This window comes from Neofelis nebulosa, chromosome 13, assembly GCF_028018385.1.
Source record: "Neofelis nebulosa isolate mNeoNeb1 chromosome 13, mNeoNeb1.pri, whole genome shotgun sequence".
Taxonomy (NCBI): domain Eukaryota; kingdom Metazoa; phylum Chordata; class Mammalia; order Carnivora; family Felidae; genus Neofelis; species Neofelis nebulosa.
Window position 1 is genome coordinate 46,828,144 of NC_080794.1, and position 20,118 is coordinate 46,848,261.

At 36.8% G+C, this 20,118-nt stretch overlaps 1 protein-coding gene across 3 annotated transcripts in view; it reads right to left on the reverse strand.

Annotated features, from left to right (window-relative positions):
* The window catches only part of LOC131492922 (uncharacterized), a 534,086-nt gene that overhangs the window by 397,884 nt on the left and 116,084 nt on the right, over window positions 1–20,118 (reverse strand). The window lies entirely within an intron of this gene.

Genomic DNA, 20,118 nt, shown 5'->3' on the forward strand with positions numbered 1-20,118 from the left:
CATGAGCTATTTTTGGACAAATACTTTTGCAAATTTCATATGCAATGGCAGAAGAGTATTTTAACTCCTAATTGAACTAAGCCATCTCATTACCTGGCTATACTGACCGATGAGCGTTGCCATGGTGATGAGGCAATCAAGTTAGCAGGCCCTACTGTGAGAATTTTCAATTCCAGATGCTTTATCAAGTTCCATCTTGCTCATCTCTAAACACTTTATAATCAGCAGGGATAGAAAGAAAATGATTCAGTCATATGGAAACAGGCACCAGAAATGAAAAGATGGTTTTTTTGAACAAATGTAATGCCAAAGTATGTTGATATATAATTTACAAAGAATTTTTTTTAAGTTCTAATGCTTTAGGCTTCTCAACAAATTAAAACTTTTCAAGATATATGTATCAATTTTGACATAACTTATCTATATAATTCCAGGTAAAAATCAAAGCTTAAACAATCAAATGTTTTACTGTCTGCACAATCGATGTCAAAGATAATTATAGCTTGTGTTATCTACTGAATTGTGTCCTCTCCAAATTCATACAATGAAACCCTAACTCCTAGTATAATGGTATTTTGGAGATGGGGGGGGATCTAACTGGGGGATAATTAGGTTGAGATAAGGTCATGAGGGTGGGGCCCCATAATGGGATTATTGCCCTTAAAAGAAGAGGAGGACCAGGGGCGCCTGGGTGGCTCAGTCAGTTAAGCATCTGACTTTAGCTCACATGATGATCTCATGGTTCGTGAGTTCCAGCCCCACATCGGGCTCTGTGCTGACAGCTCAGAGCCTGGAGCCTGTTTCAGATTCTGCGTCTCCCTCGCTCTCTGCCCCTCTGATGCTCACGTTCTATCTCCCTCTCTAAAAACCAAATAAACGTTAAAAATTAAAAAAAAAAAGAAGAGCAGGACCAGATGATTTCCCCCACACCCCCCCTCTCTGTTTCTCTTCCCCTTTCTCCCTTCATACTGTGAGAACACAAGACATCCGCTCTCTGCAAGCCAGAAATAGGGCCCTTACCAGGGAAGTGAAGTGGGTAGCACTTTCATTTCGGACTGTCCAGTTTCTAGAATTGTGAGAAATAAACCCCTAATATTTAAGTTACCAAATCTACGGTATTTTGTTAGGGCAGCCACAGATGAACAATATGGATTCTTTAAATGAGAGTTTTGGGACCCAAATACATCTTACAAATTGGTGGAGGTCGGATATTGACAAAGGATAAGTAACTTCCATGCTCAAAAATAAAATCCAAGAGCAAGAGTTCAGAGTGATTTCAGTTTTATCTCAAAAAGGGAGTAGAGAACTATAAATCTGTGTTTGAAACAATAAAATTTTTTTAAAATTTTATCACTTCTATATGTTTGCTACTGTTAAGTTCTTAGTCTAAGTGGCAATAAAAAATTTCAAATCCTCAAGTATTATAAAATTGTGTTTAGAAGAAAGAGGAGGAAGAACCCAAAAAACTATATTCTTTTTTTTCTCATTTGCATTATGGAAGGAAAATGACATGGAATAAAATCCTTATGACAGGAATTAATATGAAAAATTCCAGATAAAAAAGGCAATGGACTAACCATGCCAGTAAGTGTCCTCTAAATATCTCATTAAAATTTCAGTAAGGGCATAATAAAATATAAGACAATGATAAACAATTACACTGTAAACCAAAAGTAATACAGGACAATATGCCTAAATCTGGAGTTCATTTACACTAACTGGATTTTATGTGCCACAAAGGTAAGTATCATCTCTGTTTTATTTCACCAGTGGATGCCCAGAATCTAGGATGGAACCTCGGCATGAGGTTCTCCATAAACATTTGTCATCATCATTGCTAACTAGACAGTCACTGGGAACTGGTTGAGAAGAATCTTTTGAACCACATACTATAGGCTTCTCCCTTAGAAAGACAGCATCATGGACAGCTTCTAAAGAAAGTAGGCAAACCCAAATTTCCCCATCTCAGTCATCTTCAGTGACAAGGTGGTTACACTAACCAGAGGAAAACCCACTACATAAGTGCAATCATCCAAGCCATTCACAAGAATAACCTCCGTATATCCTTTTAACAATGATTCTCACATATATTTGGCTCCATAACTCCCAGGACTTCATAGTGCATTAACAAGAGAGGTGTGTGAGGTAGTATGCTGCGGTATGGTAAATACAGATACCTAGGGGAGCAGAGTTTGAGATAACAAAATTTAGGAGCAATTAATTCTGGGTTATTTAGATTTTCACATCCTACATGATACAATAGGAATGATAAACAACATTTGCTTCTTTGGCTTATGCCCAGAATTGAACTGTCAGAGGAAGGTAGGTTCCATTGGAATTCATTCCAACACACACATAAACACACGCACCCACAAATACCCATTGACATGGCAAACCAGAATGTAGGGGAATGCTTACTCATGTAACCTTCTCATCTAGATGTGAGTGGAAAAGGTGACAGCATGAACACTGAAGCTAAGGTCACTCCAGCCATGCCTTCTGGAGGCCAACATCAGAACAGCAAAGTATGAATTAAACAGAACATTGACCAAAGCAAAGTTAAAGGGGACTTGTGATACGCTATTTTGAAACTTGGAAAGAGTCTCAGGGAAAACATGTTTGAAAGTAATGGTTCTCAAAGGAAAAGAAGAAACTATAATGACTTCACATTATTTTCTTCATTCATGCACTAAACATAGATGGGTTTATTCAGTATTAAAATTATAAGCTCTAATATAAAACTGAACATTCCTCAAAATATGTTAGCAAAATAATGTAGTATAAATGTGCAAAACACAGGTTCATTGGTCAGTGATGAAACACCTCATCACTGTCTAATTAGCAATGCTTTTATTCTAGGGGATTCTGATAACTTTTTACAGCTTTTGACAATCTTTTAAATTTGTTTTGCTCATTTCAACAAAACACCTTTAGAAAAATGTGGTATGGGGGCGCCTGGGTGGCGCAGTCGGTTAAGCGTCCGACTTCAGCCAGGTCACGATCTCACGGTCTGTGAGTTCGAGCCCCGCGTCAGGCTCTGGGCTGATGGCTCGGAGCCTGGAGCCTGCTTCCGATTCTGTGTCTCCCTCTCTCTCTGCCCCTCCCACGTTCATGCTCTGTCTCTCTCTGTCTCAAAAATAAATAAACGTTAAAAAAAATTAAAAAAAAAAAAAAAAGAAAAATGTGGTATGTCTTAAACAAAGAGAAGCAGAGGTCTCGGTAAGAAACTGAAGTTGGTAAAAACGTTTGTATCACTAATGTATTTTGCCAACAACTGGCCCGTGACCCTGAGTGGTACATATTAACCCCCATAGCCCAACTGATTTTCCATTCCCTTTCTCTATGACAGTAACTGTGTCATGTTCTTTCTCCTCTTCTTCTCCCTTCATTTCCTATCTCACCAACCAAACAGAAAGCCCATTTATAGTTTGGATTAGGAAATATTGATATAACTCATGTAAAGACAAATGGAATGTTAATTAACCAAGTGATTCAATAGACTCTTTGTTCTCTGATCTTTTCTATTTGAGCTCCCTTTCTTCCTCCTTCAACTCATACCTCCTCCAAAATTATTATACTGTAAATTCTTATCAACTAATTGGTTTTTTTCCTTATTCTTTTCTCTACCTCCTCATAAATCTCTATAACCTGGTTTTCTATTAGGCTTGCTAGTGTTTTCATTTGGACGGCCATATTAACACTTGAAGTAACCTTTTCCAAAAATTCCTATAAAGAGAAAGCAATTTACTAAATTTTCTTAGGATATGGGATAAGACTGTTTTAGTTTTTTATTTTTCTTGTTACACCCTATTAAGTATCAAAAGATTCCTGCAAAAAATGTGAGAAACAGCTAAGTTATAGAAAGTTCCATTTTTCTACCTTTCTTTATTCTTTTCCCCTATATTCAACAATCTATTAGGCTGAGTATCTCTTACAACAACAGATAACTAATACTGAAGTAAATAAAATTTTGAAAATATTTCTGGAATTAGTTTTAGGAGACATAAAATTTGGGGCTAAGTGCTTCTTTAGAATCACTATGGCTAGTCAATATTTCTGATTTAAATCTCATGATTTAAAGTAGTAACTTTGCAGTAAGAGCTGACAAATACCCAATTATCCCACTTGTCATAAATGTGTTCTGTGGACAATCAAGCATGTCAACTTTACACAGACTTACAGAGATAGAGGATATGACTTTAAGGTATGTGAATCCATGGAGGAATTACTTAGAGACTGCCCATTGCGTTAGAAAAATGCAAACAAATCTTGCTTATGACCCAATAAAATCTGTGAAGCCATATTTCTGACTTGCAGTAAAATCCTTAATTCTCACACTTCTTGTTTTCCTATGAATACTCTTATTTCATTCCTGGTATTAGCAAACTTTCCACTATATCACAGGGTGGCCTGTACCAGGCAGAGCTTTTTCAAAGCTGTCTCCTTGCTGATTTGTCTACCATGAGTAGATTCAGTTGGCTTTATAAAACACTCTCTGTACAGTTTTGAACTTGATCAATTTCCTTAAGACACAAGTTCATATTAGAAATGCATTTTTCCAGATGCTGAAGCACATGCTTTCTCTTTCTGGATCCCTGTGAGGCATGAACTTTGGTGACCCAGTTTTGCAGTTGGAGTTTCTGAAGCAATATATCACTAGTTTCCGTCAAATCATGGCAGTGTGAAAATGCTTAAGCATTTGTTTACCAGAGCAAATGAAGAAATTTCCTTAGACCCACCTCTATGCTATGATGTCACTCACCAATGATACTTTTTCTATGGACAGAAAGAATAGTCTAAGTCCCATACTGGGCCTCTGGTCATCACGGAACCGCACGTGATCATGGCAATTTTCTTCCATCAGCAACAGCAATTTTCTTCAGGATCGCCATTGTTTATTAAACTTGATACATCCTAGTATTAGCAACTTGGCAATTATCAACATATGGATGATGGAAAGAACATGATTTTTTTTTCTTCCATGTATATTATACTTTCAGTATAGTATATAAGCCATATATCCATGTCAATACATTAACATCAATGACTTTTGGGAAAAATTATGATTTTTTTTTACAAGTAAAATCTCAAGGTTTAATAGGGCTGATAACTTACTCATGACTACACCACTCCTCACTCTGAATATAATTTCATTAGGTTTTTACCATTTTTAATGCTCCACCATCCTCTGCCAACATTCATTAGGGACGTTAGAACCCCATTAACAGTTTTCATTTCTACCTCGATCCCTGCCATCTTCTTAGAAATTCACTAGTTGTGTCACACCTGGAGGTGTCCCACTTTCAAATTTCAAATTCTGTTCACATTTGGCCTTGACCTCCTATCCTGCCCATTCTCTTTTTCTTCACTCAGAAACATGTGCTCATAACTGCATTGAGCCCTCCAATACATCAAGTCTTCTACTGTCTCCTAGTCTTCACAGTTCTAGAATGGCCTCACGTTTTTAGCTGTCGCTCCCTAGAACTGCCCCTTCTTGAGCCCTGTCACCTTCTTTACACACCTACACCTGTAATGCCCCTGCCATAGACCCCATAAATCAGTCCTGTTTAACCCACGGGCTCACTCTTAATCTGAGGTATAGAGACTTAACTAGGCAGCTAGCCGCCAGCTATGAATCCATGGTTTTCAAGTCTCTTGAATCTTAAAGTTAGATTATCTTGTTCTCTCTTTTGTAAATTTATCTTCTCTCCTTTAATACACCATTCCAACTGGCATGTAACTATGTTCGTGTCTCTCCCTTTTAAAAAAAACACCCACAAAAATATCAGGATCCTATAATACCTTCTAGTCTCTGCTATTTCTCTCCTCTGTTTTGCATCTAAACTTCTTGACTAGTTATCCATACATAATGTATTCACTTGTATTCTGGATTTCACCCTCATTAAAACAGCTCCTGATAATGCCACTTTATTGCTGAATCCAGAAATTTTCTATCTTCATCTTACTTGACTCGTCTGGAGAATTGTATACAATGAACTATTCCCTTTAAAGTAGTCCTTTGGGCATCATTCTATCTGAGTTTCTTCTTAGCCTTCAAGCTTTTCCTTCTCTATGTCATTTTAGGCTAACTCTATTTCTCCTAGCCATTAAATATTTGCATTTCTCAAAATAAGGCCATCTTCTAACTATACTTTCTCCTAGCAAGCTCATCAATGACCAGGTTTCAATTTCCACTTTTATGTACTTGACTGATAAATGAAACCACTATTCCAGAACAGTTCAACAGAACATTTTGCAGTATTGGAAATTTTTAAAAATCTGTACCATTTGTACCATCTAATATGGGAGCCACATAGCATAAACCTTTCAGTTTCCCATAGTGCTTCTAAGATGAGCACCTTAGCATATATCCAAGACTCCGCAATATCACCTCTGCTAGGTCGTTCCTTCTTGCTCTATCATCTGATGCATCTTGTAGAATCTTAACCTTTTTATTCTGCAGTATCACATTCAATTCTCCTCCCACTACAAGACTTCAAACACTTACTCAGAAAAGCTTTCCTGGACTTCCATTATTTTATCATTTCTCTCAATTGACTTCTGGAAATTTGTGTTAATTTGTGTGATTCTTTGATTAATATTTGACTCTCTAACAAGGGTCTTTACTTTTTGTAAATGTTTTATATACCATTTTATTTCAAGTGCCTAGTAAATTTACCGGAACATAACAGGTATTCACTAAATATATACTGAATGAGTACATGAATAAACTGTCACTAAGTTCAAGATTTTCAAGATGTCTCAAATTCTTCCAAGATATCCTGAACTGTATGCCCCCAAAGGCATCTGAAAATGATGTCAGTGCTTTCTTTCACTGCTATACATACACACACACACACACACACACACGACAGCATCTTGGACCTTGTCATTCAAAACCAAGATCTGGAAGTTTACTTTAAATCTGCTTTTGCTTTCCCTTTAGGTCTCTACAGAGAAAATTATAAGACATTATTGAGAATTAATGAGAATTATTAAGTAAAGAATTATTAATGAGAATTATTAAATAAAGAAGTGAAAAAATATACTGTATATGATTTAGAAGACCCTTGACGTGCCTGGGTGGCTCAGTCAACTAAGCGCCCTACTTCAGCTCAGGTCATGATCTCACAGTCTGTGAGTTCCAGCCCCACATTGGGCTCTGTGCTGACAGCTCAGAGCCTGGAGTCAGCTTCAGATTCTGTGTCTCCCTGTCTCTCTGCTCCTCCCCTGCTCGCTCTCTCTCTCTTTCTCTCAAAAATGAATGAACATTAAAAAAATTTAAATAAAAAAGAAGACCCCAAATATAAATAATGCTGTATAATTTTTCCTAAGTTTATCCATAGATTCAATGCAATTTTCCCTCCCCCAATTATAATAGTTCTGTATTATGTTTGGAATTGCATTGAATCTATAGATCAATTTGGGGGTTTATGCAGTATTATTTACAATACTGGGTCTTCTAAATCATGTAGATAGTACATGATGCTGGGGGAGGATTTTGGCAAGATAATACCCAAATTAACACTGGAATACAAAAGCCAAAAAAATATTCAGAAAAAAATCTTGAAGAACAAGTTTACAGGAATTACATAAGCAATTAGGTAATTCAGATATAAGCTTCTAGAAATTAAGACAGTGTAGTATTGGCACATGGGTTGGCAAGTCATTCAATGGAAGGAAAAGACAGTCCAGAAATATACCTACATACACTCAATCCCCTGATGTGTGACAAAGATGTCATTGCAGAGCAGTGGGAAAGCATTGCCTTTCCAATATATCATTTTGGGCAGGTGGTTATGCATATTAAAAATCTGTGACCCTATACACACAAATCAATTCAAGGTGGACTGTACATTTAAATGTAAAAGTTGAAACAATAATTTCTGGAAGAAAATAGAAGAGCTTCATGACCTTGGGGATAGGGAAAGACAGTTTAAGCAAAGCACAAAAAGCAATAACCTTAGGGGTAATAACTGACATATTGGTCTACATTAAAACTGTTTACCAAAACATACCAGCAAAGAATGGAGAAGCAGATCAAAAAATGGGAGAGGGTATTTGCAATGTTGTAACTGACCAAGGGATTCTATACAGAAAATACAGAAAGAAATAAGAAAAAAAGAGACATGCAATGGAAGAATGGGCTAGATACTTAAGCCTTTAAGTAAAGAAGATATTCAACTCATAAATATATCAAAAGAGGTTCAACTTCATTGGTCATCAGTAAATGCAAATTGAAAGCACAATGAGATACCACTATACTTCCCTCCTAATCAGAATGGCTAAAATGAACAAGATTGAGGACATCAAGGGCTGGTGACCATGTGAGGCAACCCAATTCTCATAGAATGCTAAAGGGTGGTGGAGGGATATACCGATAAAACTTGAGAAAGATCTCACTGTATACAATGCAGCATATACATACCCTAGGACCTACCACTTCTATTTATTGCTATGTATTTTCTAAAACTGCACATTTACACCAAAAGACATATATAAGAATATGCATATCAGTACTTTTAGTAAGAGCCCCTCAAATGAAAACTACCAAATATGTGTATCAAAAGTTGAATGGTTATCTATGTTGTGATGTATACAACAGGAGTGACTATAAGTGGAAACTATAACAATGCAGAACAAAATGCTTGTGTTTGTCAAACATAATTCTGAGTCAAAGAGGTCAGACACAAAGAGTATAATATGACTGTCTTCAGACAAGCACAAAAACAGTGAAATCTATGATTTCAGATGGTTAATTTATGGATAGTGACCAGTGGGAGGCATGAAAACACTGCTAGGCAGCTGGAATCTTCTATTTCTTGGTCTTGGTGTTATTTACAGGAGACTGTGCTCACTTTGTGAACATTTATTAAGCTATTCACTTAGGATTTGTGTGCTTTTTACTATACATGTATTACTAAAATAGCATAGTTTATTAAAAGAAAAAATTCAATCCTATTTTTCTCAATTTTATTGCATAGGTATCAATTGAGCCCACAATTTTTCATCCTTCTCTCATTGCCTTAGTTCAGTCCTTCATCAGCTCTCATTTTAGAAATGGCAATAGCTTGCATGGTCTTGCTCCACCCAAAACTATCTCTACTCAATCATCTGTGAAAAGCCTCTAATGGACTCCAATGACCTATTTGAAACGCTTTAATGTCTACCTATTTACAGAATCTAGGATTGAAGCACCTTGCTGGAAAATCTCCTGTTATTTCTATTTGCCTCAAACTGCATCTTTGTCCAGAGCTCACTCTCCTGTTTGTATCCTCAGTGTCCACTAAGAATTGACAATATACTATTTTATAGTGTTCAATAGATAATAATAGCCAAGTGGTGTCTGAAACCAGGTCTGCATGGCTCCATAATCCATAACATCAGAATACCCACTACTGCATGTATGGAGAACGACTTGCTTATTACAGAGTAAATGTTCTCTAATAACATCTAGCTTGGACGAAGGAAGAAAGGAAGGAAGGAAAGGAGAGAGAGGAAGGAAATAGAAAAAGAGAGAGAGAGAAAGGAAAAAATGGAGAGAGAGAGGAAGGAAAGAAAGGAAGGAAGAAAGAAAGTAGAGAGAGGAAGGAAGGAAGGAAAAGAGAAAGAAAGAAGGGAAGGGAGGAATATAAAGGGAATATAAAGAATCAAAGCTATTACAATTTATTTTTATGGTTTCCCCCAGCTGTTCTTCCATCTCATAGTGTACTTAAAATGGCAAAAATTTTGACATTGCCATTTATCCTAACGGAAATGACAAACAAATGAAGAAATTTATCAGGGCAGAAAAATAACAATCATATGACATTTTTCAAAACTCACAGTGAAAGTCATGGTGAGGTAAATTAGAAGGCGCAAGACTGAAAGTTAGAGAGAACAAGTGGAATCTATTTCATTAACACAGATAAAAGCCACTGACAGCTTGAAGACAAATTAAATTAGACACAAATGATATAACATTTCAAAGATCATGAAATTTACATTCTTAGAGGTGATGAGAATACTAGTAAATCTAAAGGATATTAAATAATCACTTCCTAAAAATGATCTTTTGAGCTATATCATTCAAGTGTAACATTATAAAAAAAATCCTCCAGGATCTCATAATCAGGAATCTATCACACCCATGAACGATGCCTGAAAATACTATTCCCAGATGCTTTGCAACTGACTAGTAACTTAAAATATTTATGGATTGGGAACTTAGGGTAAAAAAGAAATAGTGGAGAATCATAAAATGGGAGAAATCAATATTCATAATATATGATTATTAATATGGTGAATGTGTTGATTAAAATATACAACATAATAGTTATTTATTATGAATAATTATAATCCACCCGTAAAATCCCACCTTATTAAAACTTCAGGCCAAGGGGAGGAAGGAAATAACATGCTCTCCCCTACTATGCAGTTAGTGTACATCACATACCGTCATAAATAGATATTGTTCTTCCTTAAGGTGATAAGGAAATAAAAATTTCAAACATGTTTACTTTTTAAAGTAAAGATAATCATACTTGGTATAATTAGTATGTGTAAGATGCAAGTCACTGAAGAAAAAAAGCATAAAGAACTTGTTTGATACAGACTAATCTTGAGCAAGAGGAGTAATAAAGCCAAAATTAGAAAGCATAAAGAGGGCAACATTATAATAAAAAATACCAGTTATTACAATTATTCTAAAAGAATTAAATTCCTCTTGTATTGATAAAATAACCAAACCAATTATATGATGTTCACAACATATACAATTAAATGAAAACAGAAAAACTAAACATAAAAAGATGGACAGTTATATACCAGGCAATTACAAGTGAAAGGAAAGCAGCCTTGGCAATATCAGTATTACAGATGTTAAGGCAGAATCATCAAATGGGAAAATGACTATGCTCTATATGAATAATGAATGAATGAAGAATATGCATATATATGGAAATTATTAATATTTATGTTTTAAATAATTTGACATGAAAATATTTAAAGTAAAAATGTAGAAATACAAGATAGAGTTGATAAAATTACAGCCATAGTGAAGGAGTTGAGTATACCTCAATATTTAACACAGAAAACAGAAAATAATTAATAAAGATCAATTACCTGGTGATAGTACAATGAAAACTAATACCTATAGTGTTCACTATATGTTAGGCACTGTTATATTTATTATTATACTTATTAGCTCACTTACTACTCCTAACAACCCCCTAGGAAGATATTATTATAATTTCATTTACAGATGAGGGAATTAATGCAATCACGACTCAGTAGCCACTATTACACAGCTGAGATTGGTTGAGTTAAATAATGAACACAAGCAACCTGTCTCCAGAGCGCTAGCTCTTAACCACGTGGCTATAGTTTCCTAACTAGTAAGTCAAACTGAAAAGGCATAAATAGGTTTTGGGCCTAGACACAGATTGTATGCATTCTTTTAAGTATTTATAATGCATTTATATACACAAACAATAAATTACAAAACACAGACAATATGTAAACTTAATTCTTTTGCCTCAAAGTAATAAGGATGAAATACAATGAAACTAAAAATATAAAATAGAATAAAAATATGCTTTGATAAATAAGTTTGGGGCAAAAATGAAATTAATACTGGTATTACAGGCATTTTACAATAAGAAACCAAAAAAACTTTGGGGAGTTTGTCAAAAGTGTACACAGAAAAATTAATAAACTTAAATAAATATATTATGAGATGAGAGAATGCCAAGAAAGAGAGTGAAATACAAATAGTATATGTGTAGGAAAAGAAAAAAAAAACAGAACAAGGCTTAAAGAAGGAGTATTTAATGATTTAGAAAATACAGAATAATAATCAGGTAAATTTGAAGAATATACATAAGTCTATAAATTCATGATCCTGGCTGTGTTTTTTAGATTTAAATTTTTTCTTTAATGTTTATTTTTGAGAGAGAGAGAGAGAGAGAGAGAGAAAAGCATGAGCAGGAGAGGGGCAGAGGGAGAGAGATGGGGACAGAAGATCTGAAGTAGGCTCTATGCTGACAGCAGAGAGCCTGATAGGGGGCTCCAATTCATGAACCGTGAGATCATGACCCAAGCTGAAGTCAGATGCTTAACCGACTGAGCCACCCAGGTGCCCCTGGCTGTGTCTTCATAAGTAAATAATATAAAGGGATTATTTTTTTAATGAGATAAAAACATACTAAATTCACTGTGGTGATAAATACTATTAGTGGAAGTATCAGTAATTTTCATTTTTATGCTTTAAAAGACATTTCACATGTTCTACCATGAACATTGTCATTTCATTTGTATGTAGAGTAACTACTACTTACAGAAACAGTGATTGGCACTGAGATATACAACGATGAACAAAAAGGACAACCAAAGCTAGAATTCAAAGAAACAAGAAAACCAATAAACTTTTTAAAAAGTACACCTGCAACAGTATGGAGATCACCCAGAAAAACAGACAAAAGAGGCAGAAATTAATTTATGATTCTAGCCAAAAATATACTAAAATGATTTACAGTGCTAAGCATCAGAATATGGCTTCTTGAAGGAATGTAGAGTGGTAGGAAAGAGAATCAACAAGAAAGGGACACAGGAAAATTTTCTGGATTGATGGAAATGTTTTATACCTTGTTTGAAAGAGGACTGCCAGAGAGTATACAATTTTGGGCAGAACATTTAAGAAGTCTATTTTCCCAGTCTTTGAATCAGAATAGGCTTTGTTATTTGCTTTGGCCAATAAAATAAGATAGAAGTGATACTGTGCTACTTCTGAGCCTATGCTTCAAGAGGTATTGCTTGTGTCTTCCTCTCACAACTGTGTTGCTGCCATCTGAACAAGCCTAGATTAATCTTTTGGACAGCGAAAGATCATTTGAAGCAGAACCTAGTTTTCTCAACCTTTCAAATAGTGGCCTTCCTACACTAAATTGCCTTCAGTCAACTCCAAGCCTACTATTATTGCTGAGACCAGAACTATGCAGAAAACTAATACACTAGTGAACAGTAATAAATGCTTATTGTTTTCAACCACTTAACTCTAGGTTGGCTTGTTATGCAGCAAAAGCTAGCTGATACATATGAGAACAAAATATCTTGTTTTTTCCAGTTTTCTTGTGAAGAAAAGGTGACTTAACAGACTTAAAGGAGCACTGAAAATTGAAAAATACTATAAAATATAACAAACTGATCACTTGTCTCTTTTACAATTTTCTCTGGGCCAACAAAGGCACTAAGAAAAATAATCATAAAATATTACAGCTATATTTAAGATCTATTCACATGCTATTCAGAGATGAGACATGGACTTTATGTCTTATGTAAAAGCTCATTGAGTAGCAATCAATGACTGAGTGCTGAGGCATGAAAGATTGTATAGTTATATATGTATTCAGGAGGAAAAAGGACTTACTAATGCCTGCATTAGGCATGGAACTCACAACTGGTTTCTATCCCTGATTTGTCCAATCTCCTCATTTTGAGATGAGAAACCGAGACCTTGACAGGAAAAACATCTTAAAAAGTCATTAGTGGCATACGTAAGTTTTAACACATGTCTTTTTTTAAATGTTTATTTTTGAGAGAGAAAGAGCACAACTGGGGGAGGAACAGAGACAGAGACACAGAACCAGAAGCAGGCTCCAGGCTCTGAGCTGTCAGCACAGAGCCTGATGCAGGGCTTGAACCCACAAACTGTGAGATCATGACCTGAGCTGAAGTCAGACGTTTAACTGACTGGGCCACCCAGGCACCCCAACCCATGTCTTTTGAGTAGGTCAATCCAAACTTCACCTCACCCATGTGTAGTTCTGAAATACTACAGTCCAAACAATAGTTAACTAATAATTATCTAATAATTTTAACAAGAATTCTTGGGTAGTAAAGATACCACTACAAAGAGATTGAAGTTTTGTCAAATAATCAATAAGCTCTCCTATGACTTCTCAACTCTATGAGTTAAGGCTTTGATAGAAAAAGATAAGTAGAAATAAGGAATGACCATGCCCTCTTCCCTCCCCAAGTTGATTGCATCAATACTATGCTGTTTCTGAATACTATTAACCTAAGATCTACTATAACAAATACATTGTTAAAAAGATGGAATATGTTTTCTTATCTCTGATGAATTCATTTGAAAGGAATACTGGTTGACCACAATGTCCCAGCTGCAGACTGAGCCAAGTTTTGACCCTGTAAGTAGTAGGGTCCACAGCAAGCAGTAACGAGAGTGACATGTGAAAAATCATGGACTCTGGAGTAAGTGGAAACCAAAGAGAGTCCTATGGGGAAATTCAGTCAGAAAAATCAAGCTAATTTGGGGAGAGACAGTTTTACATTTGGAGGAAGATGTCAATTGTACATGCATCCTTTGTGGTGTCCTCAAAAGATATGCAATAGAAAATATCCTTGTTTGGCCAAAAGACTATGCTATTCAAGCTCCAGAGTTACAGTAGTTGATATAGCATATTACCCTACTCAACAAATTGGATATTATCAAGGACATACCATCTCATTTATTTTGAATGTGAACAACTTTTCACATCAGGGGTGACCACAGAAAACAGTGGCAGGACTCAGTGAAGGGCTCTTCATATCAGAGAACACAATGTCCTGTTGGGCTTCCAAATCTGGACAGAATGAACTCAGGAGTAAAACATTTGGGCACATTATTCTCAGCTTTCATTTTAATCACAGGTGAGAAGGATCAGGACTTTTGACCCTTTATGTAGTCTCACAGGGGATACCTCATTCATCAAAGTTATAGATTTCATATATGAAGATATCAAAGGGAATTTGTAGGCAGAGCCATTAACATATTGTGTCTAATGGATCTGCCAATAGGTGACAGATGTGTCCAGTGTCCAGCCCTGGCTTTCTTGCTTGGGCCCTAACAGGTGTTATATGCTTCTCCAGAATGATGTGATAGAACACTATTGACTTGGGATCAAACAGATGTGGATTTAATTCCAGCTCTGACACAAACTGTGTGACTTTGCTCAAGTGTATTAACCTCTTAGAACTTCAGTTTCCTCATTTTTACAGTATGGAAAGTACTTCATGGGTTGCTTTAAATGTCAACCTTACAATTAATGTATAAGGAAAGTGTCTAACCTGTATCATGGGCTCAGCAAAGTCGGTGCTCTTCCACCTAGAAGGCAAGGATCATGCCTCCTTCATTATTGTCCTCACTGATTGATAGAATGAAAAATATCCAAAAAATGATAGTAAAACTGCTATCTCTATTTCCAACATTGACACATTCATTTGAACATGGGAGGTTTTTAACTTTCATCTTCCTGAATCTCTTACTAATTATAAAATCCGTTGGATAGAGTTTCACCTTTAACTCTAATTTGGTGGCCAAACCTCTGGACCTTAATCACGCTATATGTAGCCAGGGTATTTGTTTCCATTGAATACTAAAGTTGTCAACTTACAAAAACACTATGTATGTTTGGGGTGTAACTCAGATATCATCTTGTAGTTTCCAGGGCAGACAAGCAAAGGCAGAAAGAAATGATTTACAAAACTAAAGGGAGTGAATTTTTATTTCATTAGCAATCTTCTGCATGCTGTGAAAAAACAAACAGGATTCACCCTGTCATACAGTCTCACATTGTGACAGTCTCGTTTATCAAAGTTACAGATTTTGGATATGAAGACATCGAAGAGAATTTGCAGGCTTCTCAGTAGAAGCCAACGGTATGTTATATAGTCATGTGTATATGGTAGAAGAACACCTCAGTCCAGCTTCAAGAAAAGAAGCAGAGCTGAAGAGCAGCTGAGCTAACTCCCTGCCAAGACCCAGGCCCCCAGAGACCTAGCATCTTCCTTTCCTTCCCACCATTATAACCTCCCCTGACTCCTGGCCCTATCCTCTTTTAATAATAGCTTGGAGTATAGCTGCTTCTTTCTGACAACCACAGACCTTTGGCAATTCTTATTAATCTTCCATTGTTATAATGATTTCAGAGAGAAGGAAGGGTGATTTTAAGCACAAAAGTCAGGCTAGATTTAAGATTTACTGACCCCTCTTCTCAATTCTGTAACTTTTGGGGTCACAGTGAGTAAATCAGCTCATGGGACCTAGAGCATATCAATTCACTTCTCTGAGCCTCAGTTTCCCCAATGTAAAGAAAGGGAGGAGACTAGATGAACTCTTTAGTGTTGGGTCAATTCTAAGGCCTTTTCTCATTTATTCTAAACTCCTTTCATAGCTCCACATTCTTCAAATGGAACCAATTCATTTATCTACTAGAGCAGCCACAGCTTCTGGCCATGGACAAACAGCTGGGGGTACAGCACAGAAAAGCATTTCTAAGACTATTTCTCCTTGTTATTGGCTAGTCAGTCACATAGCAAGAACTCCCAGCTACCGCATTTTCAGAACCTAGATACTCTTCTTCCCTTTGGTACTTTGGTACCTCCTGTGGGTAAGTTCAGTCTCCACTCTGAAACTCTGGATTTTGTTCACACTTCCATTGTCACTTCGGTTGGCCACGATTTTTGCCCCATGCTCTTTACTCCAGGTTGTGCTTTAAAACTCTTGTGAGAGGGCTCCTGCCTGGCTTAGTCAGAAGAACATGTGACTCTTGATTTTGGGGTTGGGAGTTAGTGCCCCATGTTGGGTGGAGACATTGCTTAAAATAAAAACTAAAACAGACCCCAAAAAAACTATTGTAGGCCATGTTTCAGGAACAGCTGTTCTAAGTCAAGGTGGTTTCTGTTCCACGGCAGTGATTCAGCTCTGAGTAACTTTTCTCCCTGTGATAATGGGCTTGCTTCAGTCATCCTGTGGGACCTATGTCTGGCAGGGGATAGTAAGTAGGCAGAACGAGGAAAGGATATGGAACCATGTGGCAGCCCTGGATGACAGGTCTCCCCAAGAGAGCATCCCCCAGCTGGAGCCAGCCAAGCCTAGCCTTTCTGCTGACAGATGTTCCTGCTTCCAGCCATGTGTCTGTCGACATGTTGTTTGAAAAGGTCTGCAAGGTAGCTCTGTGGCCTCATTTCTCTGAGGATCTCCAGGGAAGCCAGCTTTCTTGATGACTACATAATTTATACCAAAGTCCCTTGCTTAAAAGCTCTCACAGGCTATCCCCTAAAGAATAATATGTAAACTTTTTGGCATGACTCATAAAGCTAGCTTTCTCATCTGTAAAATGGGGATAATCATATCGTACTCACAGGGTTGTTCTGAAAATTACATAATCTCCTAATATGCCCCAGTTATTGCATGGTAAGTGGGGGTAGTCAAAAACTACCAGTTTTCTTCCCTTTCCTACTTCCTGATCTGGTCCTGATCGATTTTATAGATACATCTCCTATTATGTTCATCCCTCACTTTAGTTAAAGAAACTACTTGAATTCTTTAAACTTTTGAAATTCTGGGTCTTTTCACATACAACCAATCTTGAAACTGACACTGACCTTTTTTTGCTTGGGAAAACCCCCCTCGCACTCCAGCACTTTAGTGAAACCCTCCTTCACACTCCCTCTCAAAGAACACTCACTCTCCCTACCCCTCCCAGGCCACCACTGCCTTGATATAGTTCCACTACTGCATTTAGCATTTTGTCATTAATGGTAATGATAATTATAATCTTTTAAGTATCTATTATTTACCAGAAACTGTATGGTACAGTTTATAAACTATCTTTACTCTTCAAAATAATCCTATAATTGTTGCTATGTAGCCCATATTTTAGATAAGGAAAATGAAATTGAAAGGAGATTGTGTTGGCCTCATATACAGTCTAGTTGCTTATGTGTCTTCTTGATTGGACTGTATTTAAATAATTGTGTAAGAGAGTTAGCCCTCAATAAATGAAGACCAGCAAAGATAGGAAGGAGTCTGAAAAGACTACCCCTTGGCCTTTGATTCTTTTCTTACTCATATCAGGGGCTTCTCTTTTCCATTGAACACATTTTTCTTTAACCCTGTTTTGTTTCAGTATATGCTGTCAAAGAATTCCAGAGGAATTTGATAGATCAAGCAAAACATTTCTTGTTTTACAGATGTGGAAAAGCCTTGGAGATGATGTGTAAACAGCCTTAGAAACATTCAAACCTTTCCTGAGGTCAAAATGGAAGTAGTGAGGGAACGGGAATTCTAATGACACGCTCCTGTTTTCAAGCAGGTTTTCTCTGCCCAGCACTGTTTAGCAGGTTTGCGGAAATGATTTCCTTTCAAATCTATAAACTAGAAATTGTGGGCTTCAAAACCCAACATAAACATCACTTCCTCTGTGCAGATCTGTTGAGAGCTAATCTAAGTCAGGTTGGCCATTTATAGTTAGAATCTTTGGTAAATATTGGCACCTTCCCCCAAATTAGAAGTGGGTAGAAATTATATGTCTGCTCTCCCCACAAGCTCAGCTGGGTGGTATACAATGAAAGCAAGTTCCAGACTAAATACTGCCACCCGAAGGACATTTACTAGCTAAGCAGGCATATAACAATATTACTACCAATGCTTTAAGCTTGGTGAAGTCCTGTGTCAAGCACAGAGGGTTTACATGAAGTCACTGTATTAAAGGCTTGTCTGAAAGGCTCACCCCAAGGCAAATGTGACAAATATGATGAGAGCATAGTCAACTATTATAATTTCCAGTGGCAGGATATCTTGTCACTTGGAAAACACCAAATAGAATTCTAGTTCCAGGGTAATATAGTGTGAGGGGTTAAATTATGTAAGAGTGGATATAAGCACACAAAGTTTTCTAGCCAAATAACCAAGTACATATATTAAACACTGTAAGTTTTCACTAATAAAATTTTTTCTAATGTATTTGTATATTGTAATAATTATAATTATATTACATATTGTATAACTATATATTATACATATTATATAATTATAATTATGTAATTAACTATTATATAATTGGAAACTCCCCTAAACATAGTCTGATACTGGTATTAGAAACACACATTTCTAGAGTGCCAACCTCTCTGGGTAAAGGTAACTCACCACACCTAGAACCTGAAGTTCTTATTAGAAATCTTTGGGTGTTAACCAACCTTCCTAGCTCCTAACTTAAAGTGATTTACATACGTATGTGTCACCTTGTCTACAGACAACTAAACTGTAGACAATATAACATTACCTCCTTTGTGATTCTACTGGAAACTTCATACGTCTCTGTTGGAAACTTTAGTGCATGAAGTAATTGTTCTAGGTAATATGTCTGCCTCTGCCAGCAGAAACTTTAGTTATTTCTATCCTAACGACCCATGTGGCATCATGATTGGCATAAAATAAACATGCAATGAATGCAAAGGATCTTTGAATGAATGACTGAAATAATGAATCATACAGTGAATAAATTAGAATAAGTAGCTTTTGGAATAACTGCTTGTATTCATCAGCTCAGGATGCTATAACACAATACCATAGATCAGGTGGCTTAAACAATAGACATCTATTCCTCACAGTTCTAGAGGCTGAAAGTCCAAGACCATGGGGCTAAGCAGATTCAATTCCTGGGAGAACCCTTTTCCTGGCTTGCAGAGGGCTATTTCCCTGTCCTCATGTGGCAAAGTCCAAGAGAGAGAGAGCTCTGGTCTCTTTTCCTCTCATAAGGACACTAATCCCATCATGGAAGCCTCACTCTCATTGATCTCATGTAAGCCTAGCTATCTTCCAAAAGTCCCACCTTCAAATACTGTCACATGAGGATAGGGCTTCTCCATCTGAATTTGGGGGTGGACACAAACATTCAGTCCATAAAGGCACTCTAGTCTGCCTCCTCCATTGTGATAATTCTGAAAAAAACAGCAAAAATGGTAGGGAAGGCACTCTTCTCTCTGAAACAATGACAGCCAATGACACAGAACTGGATGAAAAGAACTAGAGTTCTGTATCAAATTAAAATCCAACTGCACCTGAACTTCTCATCCATCTGAGGGGCCAATATGTTCCTTGGACAGCCAGTGTTTTAAGGCAGGCTGGCCTCACTAGGGAAAGCAGAATCTTTGGGGTCAGGTGTGATATGCTGTGGGTATGCAGGGGCAGAAAGAAGTTCCAGGTTAGGAGACAACTTACCATTCTAAAACCAGCTTTGTTCACTCCTTCTCTGTTTGCTTTACTTCAAGAGGCTTGATTCTAATGTCACCCATTTG